Source organism: Leucoraja erinacea, unplaced genomic scaffold (assembly GCF_028641065.1).
Source record: "Leucoraja erinacea ecotype New England unplaced genomic scaffold, Leri_hhj_1 Leri_389S, whole genome shotgun sequence".
NCBI lineage: Eukaryota > Metazoa > Chordata > Chondrichthyes > Rajiformes > Rajidae > Leucoraja > Leucoraja erinaceus.
Genome location: NW_026576290.1, coordinates 52,199 through 65,605, shown reverse-complemented (window position 1 = coordinate 65,605; position 13,407 = coordinate 52,199). Strand labels below are relative to the sequence as shown.

The 13,407-nt window shown below is 53.9% G+C and overlaps 1 pseudogene; it reads right to left on the bottom strand.

Annotated features, from left to right (window-relative positions):
- Positions 1-289: 289 nt before the first annotated feature.
- Positions 290-7,004, bottom strand: LOC129693683 (zinc finger protein 271-like; annotated as a pseudogene).
- Between the last annotated feature and the right edge of the window lie 6,403 nt (positions 7,005-13,407).

The following is a 13,407-nucleotide window of genomic DNA, read 5'->3' as shown; positions in this document are numbered from 1 at the left end:
CCCCCGTGCTCTCCCCCCTAACTAATTCACCTGCCTCAATCCATCCATTCCGCACGGATTGCCTTCTCAACACCCCCCCCCCCCCCCCCCACCATCTATCCACCCCGCACTGATTCACACACCCCCTGACCCTATTGTGCTTCATTGTCTTCAGAGCGAACATTGACTATGTTTGACAACGGAATGCAATCAAATGTGTCTTAATTCCCAATGCTATTATTTGTTTTGACACCTTTAAACATATTTTACCAAAAGAACATTTGCTGTAGTTATGTCCTTTGGCCATCTCTTACAATACAATACAATACAATTTTATTTGTAATTTGAACCTCGTTGAGGTCCAAATGAAATGTTGTTTCTGCAGTCATACATACAAAAAGAAAAAGACTGAAGACACAACATAATTTATACAGACATCCATCACAGCGCATCTCCTCCTCGCTGTGATGGAAGGCAAAAACGTATCTCTCCCCTGCACTCCCCTCTCCCCCCCGATGTCAGAGTCAAAGCCCCCGGCGGGTGATGGTAATTGTCTCGCGGCCATTAAAGCCACGCCGGGTGATGTAAGGCCACGCTCCGGGTCTTGTTGTTGGAGCCCCCAGCGGGCGCTAGCAAAGTCCCGCAGCTATTCCAAGCCGCACGGGGCAGTGATGTAAGGCCACGCTCCAGGAAAAGATTTAACTTTAAAAGGATTTCCAACAAGCTGCCAGAGGAGGTAGCTGAGGCAGGGACTATCCGAACGTTTAAGAAACAGTTAGACAGGTACATGGATAGGACAGGTTTGGAGGGATATGGACCAAGCGCAGGCAGGTGGGACTAGTGTAGCTGGGACATGTTGATTGGTGGGGCTCCCACTGCCCCCGTGTGCTCTAGAAATGTTTGCCGCAGTATGAGGAGCCGTTCGCCGGCGTGGGCCTGCCGGTGTTGCCGCAACCCCCGTGAGCTGTCTCACCGCAGTAAGGGCAGTCATAGGGCTCGCCATTAGTGTGGACGCGCTGATGAGACAGGGCATGAGAGGCCATGGCAAAGCGGTCTCCACACACCGGGATGGGGTCAGGGCGCACCCGCTGGTGGGACAGCAGCCTGGTGGAGTGGGTGAAGCCATTGATGGTGTGGGTGTGCTGGTGCTCCACCAGTCTGCGCAGTCGCTGCAGGTGTAGGGCCGCTCATCGGTGTGCAGGCGCCTGTGCCTTTTCCGGTCTTTGAACGACTTGAAGCATTCGCCGCAGTCAGAGCAGGTGAGCCGCTCACTGCCGTGCACCCCCTTGTGCTCACACAGCCCCGACGACTGGTCAAAGCCCTTGCTGCAGGTGCAGCAGCCATACGGCTTCTTGTCAATGTGCAACGGCCGGTGCACCCGCAGCCCCACCACTGGACAAAGCCCTTGCTGCAGGTAGAGCCGCCATAGCGCTGCTCGCTCGTATGCACCCGCCAGTGAGTCTCCAGCTGGCTCGGGTACTGCCAGGCCTTTCTACACAATCACAACACTTCTCCTTATTGTGCGCCATCATGTGGTCCTCCATCAAAGCTCAGACCCTCGATGCTCAGCCCGCACACCCAGCAGATGGGTGGCTCACCAGCACCCTGGCCACCCTCAAGGGCTGCTCACATCCTCATCTCTTCGTCCACAGGAATGGCTCATAAACCCTGTAGGAGGGGAACACAGAGGGTTAATAAACTGGCAAACAGGACATTACTAACGCGTGGACATTACTGGTGCTTGAAGGGTGGGGAGGGGATTTGGGAGAGGTGGGGTTTCTGCAGTCATACATACAAAAAGAAAAAGACCGAAGACATAACACAATTTACACAGGCATCCATCACAGAGCATCTCCTCGCTGTGATGTAAGGCAAAAACGTATCTCTCCCCTACACTCCCCTCTCCCCCCCCGATGTCAGAGTCAAAGCCCCCGGCGGGCGATGGTAATTCTCTCGCGGCCATTAAAGCCACGCCGGGTGATGCAAGGCCACGCTCCGGGTCTTGTTGTTGGAGCCCCCAGCGGGCGCTAGCAAATTCCCGCAGCTATTCCAAGCCGCGCGGGGCAGTGATGTAAGGCCCCGCTCCAGGAAAAGATTTAACTTTAAAAGGATTTCCAACAAGCTGCCAGAGGAGGTAGTTGAGGCAGGGACTGTCCGAACGTTTAAGAAACAGTTAGACAAGTACACGGATAGGACAGGTTTGGAGGGATATGGGTGGGAGAAGTCGCCTTTGCGGAAGCCCCGAAAAGCGGTCTCCCAGCAGGGACCCGCGGGCTCCCGGTGTTCCTATCTGCCAGACCTGCGGTTGGAGCCTCCAAATCTCCGGGGGTCGGGTCACAGCAGCGCGCCACCACCGTTCCACCCGCTCCGGACTCGGCCAGCTTCATGATGGTACATAAGTCCGCAACTCTGCGACTGGAGCTCCAGGTTGTTCCTGCTGGAAGTCGCTCCACGTTGCAGCCCCAACGACAACGGAGACCCGACAAAGAAAAGGTCGGGTCTCCCGTGCAGGGGAAAGATTTTAAAGTTTCCCCACCCCCCCGCCCCCCACACACATACCCCGTCAAAACAAATAAAATAAAAACTACATTGAAACGAGACAGAAAATAATAAAAAGACAGACGGACTGCAGAGGCCGCTGCGACGTGAGTTGCTCCGCCCATCGGAATGTCAGTTAGTGTATTGTTTAAGCTGTCAGATGGGTATAGTCGGTTTTAACAGCTATTATCATAAAATGCCTTTAGAAATTTCCTTGCAACCTGTATATTTTAGTGTGGATAAATTATGTGGGAACCCAGAGTGTTTCTGTGTCAATAGCAATAACGACCCATGCTATGGCCATGTCATGATATTTTCGGTCCTTCACAGAAAACATGCTTGCATCAATCTGTAGTGTGCATGGTGAACCATGCACCAGGATTTATTGACACAGGTTGATCATACGCTGAATAATCCAACCACATTTTTGTTTGGAAGTGGAAAGAACTATTGCATTAATCGCAATGTGTAAAAAGAGTTGAGATACTGTATTATATTTTGCTGCATGTCATTGTGGTATATATCATGTCTTGATTGGTGAATATGTTTAGTTTGCGAGTTATTTGAAGCAGAAATAATATGTGAATGTAGACAAAAGTGCTGGAGAAACTCAGCGGATGCGGCAGCATCTATGGAGCGAAGGAAATGGGCAACGTTTCGGGCCGAAACCCTTCTTCAGGCCTGAAACGTTGCCTATTTCCTTCACTCCATAGATGCTGCTGCACCCACTGAGTTTCTCCAGCACTTTTGTCTACCTTCGATTTTCCAGCATCTGCAGTTCCTTCTTGAACATAAATATGTGAATGCTTCATTGAGCATAATTCCGACTGGTAACTACGCGCTTCGTCCGAGCACATTATCGCAAGCGTCATGCAAACCGTCTTAAATGACCACCTAAACTGTCATTTGGCAACCTAAAAAGCTGTCACGGTTGCCCAGCTGGCAACACGGAAAAAAAGTTAAGCGAGAGCCCTGTGCTTTCAAAAGAGAGCTAGATAGGGCTCTTAAAAATAGGGGATATGGGAAGAAGGCAGGAACAGGGATATGGGGAGAAGGCAGGAATGTGGTACTGATTGTGGATGATCAGTCATGATCACATTGAATGGCGCTGCTGTCTCGAAGGGCCAAATGGCCTACTCCCGCACCTACTGTCTGCCTCCTACTATAGAAACATAGAAATTAGGTGCAGGAGTAGGCCATTCGGCCCTTCGAGCCTGCACTGCCATTCAATATGATCATGGCTGATCATCCAACTCAGTATCCCGTACCTGCCTTCTCTCCATACCCTCTGATCCCCTTGGCCACAAGGGCCACATCTAACTCCCTCTTAAATATAGCCAATGAACTGGCCTCAACTACCCTCTGTGGCAGAGAGTTCCAGAGATTCACCACTCTCTGTGTGAAAAAAGTTCTCCTCATCTCGGTTTTAAAGGATTTCCCCCTTATCCTTAAACTGTGACCCCTTGTCCTGGACTTCCCCAACATCGGGAACAATCTTCCTGCATCTAGCCTGTCCAAACTTACAATTTTGTAAGTTTCTATAAGATCCCCTCTCAATCTCCTAAATTCTAGAGAGTATAAACCAAGTCTATCCAGTCTTTCTTCATAAGACAGTCCTGCAGTCTCCTAGCATATAGTGCAGTCATGTGAAGGGCAGCATGCATTATGGGAAGGTTACATAGTGCTGGAGTCACTCAGCGGGTCGGGCAGCGCCTGTGGAGAGAAGGAATGCGTGACGTTTCAGGTCAAGACCATTCTTTAGTCTGCTGGGAGGTACAGAGATAAGGAAGTGTAAGGAGTGAAACAGGGCAAAGGAAATGGAGTTCAAGGAGAATATTGTATAGATCATTGTTGGACAGATCAATGGGAGGCAACCATCGACTACAGTCAAAAAGGCCCAACAGAGGATGCACTTCCTGCGGCAGCTGAGGAAATACAATCTGCCACAAGCAATGATGGTCCAGTTTTATACTGCCATAGTAGAGTCTGTCCTCACCTTCTCCATCGTGGTCTGTGAATCCGCTGGTGTTCCCGCCGCCCCCGTGGATTGTTGAAACACTTGCCGCAGTGGGAGCAGCTGCTCGCCAGCGTGGGCCTGTCGGTGCTGATTCAAAAACTGCGAGCCGTCAAATGCCTCACAGCAGTACAGGCAGTCGTGGGGCTGGCCACTGGTGTGCACACGCTGGTCAGACAGGGCATGGGAGGCCTGGGCTGGGGAAGGGACGGTCGCCGACGTGCACTCGCTGATGGAACAGCAGGCTGTTGGAGCGGGTGAAGCCCTTGCCGCAATGGGTACAGGTGAAGGGACGCTCCCCGCTGTGGGTGCGCTGGTGTCCCAGCAGACTGTTGGAACGGGTGAAGCACTTGCCGCAGTCGCTGCAGGTGTAGGGCCGCTCCCCGGTGTGCAGGCGCCCGTGCACTTTCAGGTCCGTGGACGACTTGAAGCCTTTGCCACAGTCGGAGCAGGTGAAGGGCCGCTCACAACTGTGCACCCGCTGGTGCACTCGCAGCCCCGACAACCGCGCGAAGCTCTTGCCGCAGGTGGAGCAGCCATAAGGCTTCTCGCCCGTGTGCACCTGCCGGTGGGTCTCCAGCTCTTGCGACCTCTTGAAGCCCTTGCTGCAGTCGCTGCAGGTGTGGGGCCCATACCCAGTGTGCAGGCCCGTGTGCACCTTCAGTTCCGGCGATGATTTGAAACCTTTTCCGCAGTCGTAACAGGTGAATGGCCGCTCACTGCTGTGTACCCGCTGGTGCCGCCGCAGCCCCGACGACCGGGCAAAGCTCTTGCCACAGGTGGAGCAGCCATAGGGGTTCACACCTGTGTGCACCCGCCGGTGGATCTTCAGCTCTTTCGCCCCCTTGAAGTCCTTACCGCAGTCGGAGCAGCCGAAGGGCATGGGGAAAGGACGGTCGCCGGTGTGCACCCGCTGGTGCGATAGCAGCCTGGAGGAGTGGGTGAAGCCCTTCCCGCACTGGGCGCAAGTGTTGGGGGCGCTCGCCAGTGTGGGTGCGCTGGTGCTCCAGCAGGCTGCTGGAGCGGGTGAAGCCCTTGCCGCAGACGCCACAGGTGTAGGGGCGCTCGCCAGTGTGGATGCGCTGGTGCTCCAGCAGACTGTTGGAGCTGGTGTAGCCCTTGCCGCACTGGTCACAGGTGTAGGGCCGCTCACCGGTGTGGGTGCGCTGGTGCTCCAGCAGGCTGTGGGCGCGGGTGAAGCCCTTGTCGCAGTTGCTGCATGTGTAGGGCCGCTCCCCAGTGTGCAGGCGCCTGTGCATCAACAGGTCCTGCGACGACTTGAAGCATTTGCAGCAGTCAGAGCAGGTGAAGGGCCGCTCACTGCTGTGCACCCGCCGGTGCACCCGCAGCCCCGACAACCGGGCAAAGCCCTTGCCGCATGTAGAGCAGCCAAAGGGCTTCTCGCCCGTGTGCACCCGCCGGTGGTTCTTCAGCTCATGCATCGTCTTGAAGCTCTTGCCGCAGTCGCAGCAGTCGAAGGGGCGTTCTCCTGTGTGCACCCGCCGGTGGATCTCCAGCTGACTCGGACGCTGCCAGCTCTTGCCACACACGTCGCACTCATAACGCTTCTCCTTTTTGTGCCCCGTCATGTGGTTCTCCATCGAAGGTCAGCCCCTCAAAGCTCAGCCCGCACACCGAGCTGCTAGGGGGGGGGCTCACTGGCACCCTGGCCGCCCTCAATGGCCACTTACGTCCCTGTTTCTCCGTCCACATCAACGACTCTGAAACCCTGCAGGAGGGGAACACAGAGGGTCAATAAGGTGGCAAACAGGACATTGCTAACGCGTCAACATTACTAATCCTTGAAGGGGGGGAGGAAGCAAGTGGGAGAAGGGGGGGGGAGCACCGAGCATTGCGTTGAGCCGCACATCCAACAGCCAACCACCCTGCGCCGTGACGTCTGCCATACGGGCGGCGCGCACGACCGGCGTCCTGACCGCAGGCACTGCCCCACTGGTCTCTGCAGCTGAGTCACGTGCATCATGGGCAGAAGGTCACACAGTAATGCAGTAACTCAGCGGGTCGAGCTGCGACTGCGTGGAGCGTGGAAAGGTGCACCGTGGCCTCCCGGCGCCACGAGGGCGCTACTGTCGGAGGACATAAAATGCTACACAGCGGCCTCCCACCGGCAGGGGGTGCTGGACTACAGGCGCTGCACCTTCAATAGACGGAGAAACAAAGACGTTGCGCCGCGGCCTCCCGCCGCCAAGTGGCGCTAGTGCCGGAGGACCAGAGGTAACACACTCACACACTGACGTCGTTCCCCGCTCGGGCTCCTCGCGTCGCCGGCCGCAGGATCGCCCTCGGGAAGGGAAGAGTGGAGGGGGTGGGGAGTTGACGCGGAGCCGAACGGCGGCGCTGAGCAGAGAGAAGCCTCTTCCCGCGACCCAGCCGCCGTGCCCAAAGATCCTCTATAATCTTCGGCCGTGCCGTCCCCCTCACGTGACCGGTGAACGGTGAGCGGCCGGCGAACAGGTCCCGCCCTCCCCTCCCCTCATTGGACAATGCAAGCGGCCCCGCCCCTTCCCCCTCCCCCTCATTGGACAATGCAAGCGGCCCCGCCCCCCCCCCTCCCCTCATTGGACAGTGCCAGCGACCCCGCCCCTCCCTTCCCCTCCTCTCATTGGACAGTGCCAGCGACCCCGCCCCTCCCTCCCCCTCCTCTCATTGGACAGTGCCAGCGACCCCGCCCCTCCCTTCCCCTCCTCTCATTGGACAGTGCCAGCCGCCCCCCGCCTCCCCCCCCCCCCCCTCTCATTGGACAGTGCCAGCGCCCCCTGGAGACACCAGGGTCCCCACATTGGACACATGCCAGCGCCCCCCGCCTCTCCCTCCCCCCTCCTCTCATTGGACAATGCAAGCGGCCCCGCCCCTTCCCCCTCCCCTCATGGACAATGCAAGCGGCCCCGCCCCTTCCCCCTCCCCTCATTGGACAATGCAAGCGGCCCCCCCCTCCCCCCCTCCCCTCATTGGACAATGCCAGCGACCCCGCTCCTCGCCCCCTCCCCTCATTGGACAGTGCCAGCGGCCCCGCCCCCTCCATACCTACAACCAATCAAAGACGGGTATCCCGCCGCCACTCACCGCGTCCCAAAGGTCTAGCCGTAACCCCGCCCTCGGACAGACAGCGCCCTCCGCCAATTGGAGCCGCCCATCCCGGCCGGTCAGCCCCCCTCCCCCCCCCGCGGCTGCACCCTGGAGACACGCAGGGTCACACGGGGACACACATCGTCACACAGGGACACACAGGGTCACACATGGACACACATCGTCACACAGGGACACATAGGATCACACATGGACACACATCGTCACACAGGGACACACAGGGTCACACATGGACACACATCGTCACACAGGGACACACAGGATCACACATGGACACACATCGTCACACAGGGACACACAAGGAGATACAGGGACACACAGGGACCCACATGGACACACAAGGGGTCACAGGGACACACAGGGACCCACATGGACACACAGGGTCACAGGGACACACAGGGTCACACATGGTCACGCAGGGCCACATGGGGACACACAGGGTCACACATGGACACACAAGGGGTGACAGGGACACACAGGGTCCCACATGGACACACAAGGGGTCACAGGGACCCACATGGACACAGGGACACACAGGGTCACACAGGGACCCACATGGACACACAGGGTCACACATGGACCCACATGGACACACAGGGTCACACATGGACACACAGGAGTCACAGGGTCACAGGGACACAGGATCACACATGGACACACAAGGGGACACACAGGGACACACAAGGGGTCACGGTCACACGGACACATGGTCACACAGGGTCGCACATGGTCACACAGTTACACAAGCGATCACACAGGGTCAGACAGGGACACACATGGTCACACGGACACAAGGGGTCACACAGGGTCACACACGGTCACACAGGGTCACACATGGACCCACAGGGACACACATGGTCACACAGGGACACAAGGGGAACCACAGGGTGACATGGTCACACAGGGACCCACAGGGTCACAAGGGGACACACAGGGTCACACATGGTCACACGGACACACAGGGTCACACATGGTCACACGGACACAAGGGGTCACACGGACACACATGGTCCCGCAGGGACACACATTGTCACGCAGGGTCACACATTTATTGTATTGAAATTTATTGTCATTATCTCATATTAGAGACAATTAAATGAATTTTCCTTACAGTCAAGTATAAAAATAAATAATAAATAAATAAAACATATTAAAATTTAAAAAAAGCACAAACACAGAAGTCCACGACACAACATAACCACAACACAACACAGTGGCACCAAAGTTGAGGAAGGTACCATAGTCCAACCAGCCTCCCCGCCGATCTTCCCAAATGTTCACCCGTGGTCGGGGCCTCCCAAGCACCCGCAGTCGCCGCCACGGGCTGCCCGATGCTCAGGCCCTCACACAGGGATGATGGAACACCGACGCCGAACTCCGACGGAGAACATCCTCAGCTGCCTGGACCTCCAGATCAGCTACCTCCCACTGGAGTCCGCGGCTCCTGAAGTCCGCAGGCCGAGCCGAGCGGAGTCGCAGGACTCCGCGATGTTGATCAGCGCTGCTCGCGTTAGGAGCTCCGTGAACCACAGCTCCGCGATGTCGGTGCAGCAGGCCCAGCACTCCAGAGCTCCAAACGGCGATCCCCGGTAAGGCATCGCCCGCCCCGCGATGTATCCAGCGCTGCGCCGCTGCTGCTGCTGGAGCTCTGGTCGGTCCCGGCAGGAAAGGCCGCGCCAATCCAGTAGGTAGGCTGCTGGGGGGGGGGGGGGGGGGCCACACAGGCTCACACATGGTCACAAATGGGCACACATGGTCACACAGGGACACTCAGGGTCACACATGGGCACACATGGTCACTCATGGACACACAGGGTCGCACCTGGTCACACGTGGCCACCCATGGCCCAAGGGGCCTAATAAAAAAGGTTCTGCACATAGGCCCCCAGCATGGGGAATGTGTTTCCTGTATCTAGCCTGTCCAAACCCTTAATCATTTAATATATTTCAATATTCTCATCTTTCTAAATTCCAGTTAAAACAATCCCAGCCCTTTTTATCATATGTCAGTCCCGCCATCCTGGGAATCAACCTGGTGAACCTATGCTACACTCCCTCAATAGCAAGAATGTTCTTCCTCAAATTGGATCTATGGACTTGTCGACCCATTCTTTAATCGTAACTCAAATACTGCCGATAATTCAGAGAATTTTAGCAAGTTGTTTGTTTGGCTATTCTTTTACCTCAGTGCAGATATTGTAGAATATCGTTAGGGGAGAGATTGCTGTAGGGGGGAGAGAGTGGGGAAGATAGAGGAGGGGAGAGAGATGAAGAGGGATAGAGAGGGGAGAGAGAGAGAGAGGGGAGAGAGAGGGGAGAGAGAGAGGGGAAGGAGAGCAGCGTTATATAAAGTGTAGATTTGGAGCGCGGGGCCATAATATAGAGAGAGGAGTGAATCAGAGATGGTGGAAAGAAAGAGGTAGAGAAGGGTAAAAAGAAGAAAGAGAGAGATTTAACACAATCATGCTTTATTTTGTTTTTATTGATGCATTTTATCATCTAATCGCTGATTTTGGGCACAAAAAGCAGCACTAATACATTTAATTCCAGGCACAAATATATTACATGTCTTTTTGATATCCACATTAAATTGCATCTACCATGCATATGCTCACTCACCCAACCTGTCCGAGAGAGATTTAGAGAGAGAGAGAGAGAGAGAGAGAGAGAGATGCAACAGGCCTGTGTAAAAGGCTCTAGTCCCCTAATTTCCTGAAAATTCAACCACAGACCCTAAGTTTTTGGGTTTTGGCCTAAGTTCTGGGCCACAGGACTGTATCATAGGCTCTCCCCTCTCTCTCTTACCCCCCTCTCTCTCTCCCCCTCTCTCTCCCCCCCATCTCTCTCCCGCCCCTCTCTCTTCCCCCTCTATCTCCCCCTCCCTCTCTACCCTCCCTCTCTCTCTCTCCCCTCTCCCCCCATCGCTCGTCCCTCTCTTCTCCCTCCAAAAGCAGGAAGGGGGAGGGAGGGGAAATAGCGGTTAAAATAATCATCTTTCTTTTGCAAATATGCACACACTGAATGGAAAATGAAGACAGCTTGATGATCCATTGCATAATCCAATCTGTCTGTCTCCCCCTCTCCCTCTCTCTTTCTCCCTCTCGGTCTTCTCTCCTCTCTCTCTCTCTCTTCCCCCTCTCTGTCTCCCCCCTTCTCTCACCCCATCTCTCTCTCCCCCCTCTCGGTCTCTCCCATTCTCTCTCCCTTGCTCTCTCTCCCCCCTCTCTCTACACCCTCTCTCTCTCTCCCTCCCCCCCTCCCCTCCCCTCAGCCTCTAGAGATTGGGAGAGGGATGTAGGGGCCGGAGGGGGGGGGAAGAGAAAGAGAGAGAGAGAGAGAGAGAGAGAGAGAGAGAGCTTTATCCCCTTTCCCCGTCCGTGTCCCGCTCTCGCTCTTTCCTTCGCCCTCAAGACAGGAACAAATGCCTTAATGAGCTCCGAGAATGGTGTAATCTTGAGAGTATGGCTTCAGAGATGCCAGTGACAAGAGAATAAGCTTCAGGATCGATACGGTGTGGTACCCACAGTATATCTCTCTTGTATGTTACACAGAAAAGCTGGAGAAACTCAGCGGGTGCAGCAGCATCTATGGAGCGAAGGAAATAGGCAACGTTTCGGGCCGAAACCCTTCTTCTCTCTTGTATGTTGTCTGCTGGCCTTTGAGAAGCATTTTCCGTGCCGACCAGCAATCGCCCATTCACACACTAGAACATAGAAAATAGATGTATGAGTAGGCCATTTGGCCCTTCGAGCCAGCACCACCATTCATTTGATTATGGATGATCATCCAGAATCAGTACGCCATTCCTGCTTTCTCCCCATATCCTTTGATTCCGCTAGCCCTAAGAGCTAAATCTACCTCTTGAAAACATCCAATGAATTGGCCTCCACTGTCTTCTGTGGCAGAGAATTCCATAGAAACACAACTCTCTGGATGGAAAAGTTGCTCCTCAACTCAGACCTACATGGCCAACCCCTTATTCTTAAACTGTGGCCCCTGGTTCTGGAATCCTCAGCATCGGGAACATGTTTCCTGCATCTACCCTGTCCAATCCTTTAAGGATTTTAGATGTAAGATTCCCTCTCATCCTTCAAAATTCTGGTGAATACATGCCCAGTCGACACATTCTTTCATCGTACGTCAGTCCCACCACCCCGGGATTCAACCTGGTGTACCTACACTGCGCTCCCTCAATAACTGGCGGGTGTGTGGTCAGGGTAACTGATTCAGAAAGGGGAAAGGGGAAGAACCATCACTAATGACACACACTCTCACACACCCTCACACACACCCTCACACACTGACACACACTCTCACCCACCCTCACACACACCCTCACACACTGACACACACTCTCACACACCCTCACACACTGACACACACTCTCACGGACCCTCACACACACCCTCACACACTGACACACACCCTCTCCAGAGCCGGATTTACATATAGGCTTCATAGGCTGCTTTTTGTTGTGGCTTAATCTGCTGTTGTTGAAAATGTTGAGTGGTGGTGGCATGCTTGCCTGCAGCTGTTAGTTCTTCACTCTTTTAAACAAATTTTAGTTTGTTAAAAAGTTATGTTCTGGAGGCCTTGTTTTGAAGGGGGAAACCATTTTTCCCAGTCCCTACCTGGGTGAGGTGTGTCGTCCTTCATCCGAGCAGCATCTTCGCCCCCTCCTTGCGCCCTACCATTCGAATTGGCGCGGCCTTTCCTGCCGGGACCGGACAGAGCTTCGAGCTGCAACTTCAGCACTGAGGTACCACCGCGGAGCGGGGTTTGCCTTACTCGAGTTGCTGTAAGGAGCTCCGGAGTGCCGACTTTAACATCGTGGCGCTGTGGTTGCGGACCTTCCAGCCGCGGGCGGCGCTGACTTTAAACACCGTGGAGCCTGAGATCTCTCACCAAGATCGGCAGTGTCGGAACTCCATCCAGCGCGGCTTGTGGACTTCTGGTAGCAAGCGGCTGTTTCGGAACTCCAAGCCGCTGAGAGCATTCTTCCGACGCCGGAGTTCCATCATCCAGCAAGAGGGCCTGAAACATCGGGCCGCCGTGGTGGCGACTGCGGAGGCCTCAATAGGCCCCGACCATGGGTGAGCATCGAGGAATTGGACTGAACTTTGGTGCCTTCCCTCACAGTGGGAAAAGTTGATCCTGCTGTGGGGGGATGTTATTTATGTTTAATGTTAAATTCTATAATGTTGTGTTTATTTTATTTGTGTGCCGCTATGGCAATGCAAATTTCACTACACCAATTGTTGTACGTGACAATAAATGTCCTTTATTTAAACCCCGATATGAATCGGCCTTGTCTTGCCTGCTGATATCGGGCTTAAATCATGGCAGCGCCACATTCCATTCAATAACAATCCAGAAACATCCACTCTCAAGATGATCAAATTCATTATTGTTTAGCACAATCATGTCATAAGGACATCTAAATCATCTATATTTTGTGTTATTGTCTACCCATGATCAATATTTTCATACTAAATATCCACTACAGTCAGATATATTGTGCAAAAAATACTGATTTAATTATCTTGAGAGTGGATGTTTCTGGAATTTATTGGAATTAAACATTAAATTCCTTCCATTTGGCATTTAAATTCATGACAAAGTGAGATTTTAAAAATGTTGTATTGTGAATTCTTGTGTAAATGGGATCAGTTTGTTATTTGTTATTTGGATTCTTTGGCTATTTAAAAATATTTGCATTTTCTTAAGAAATGGATAGATGTGTAGATCTAGTAATTGAATTTAGATGA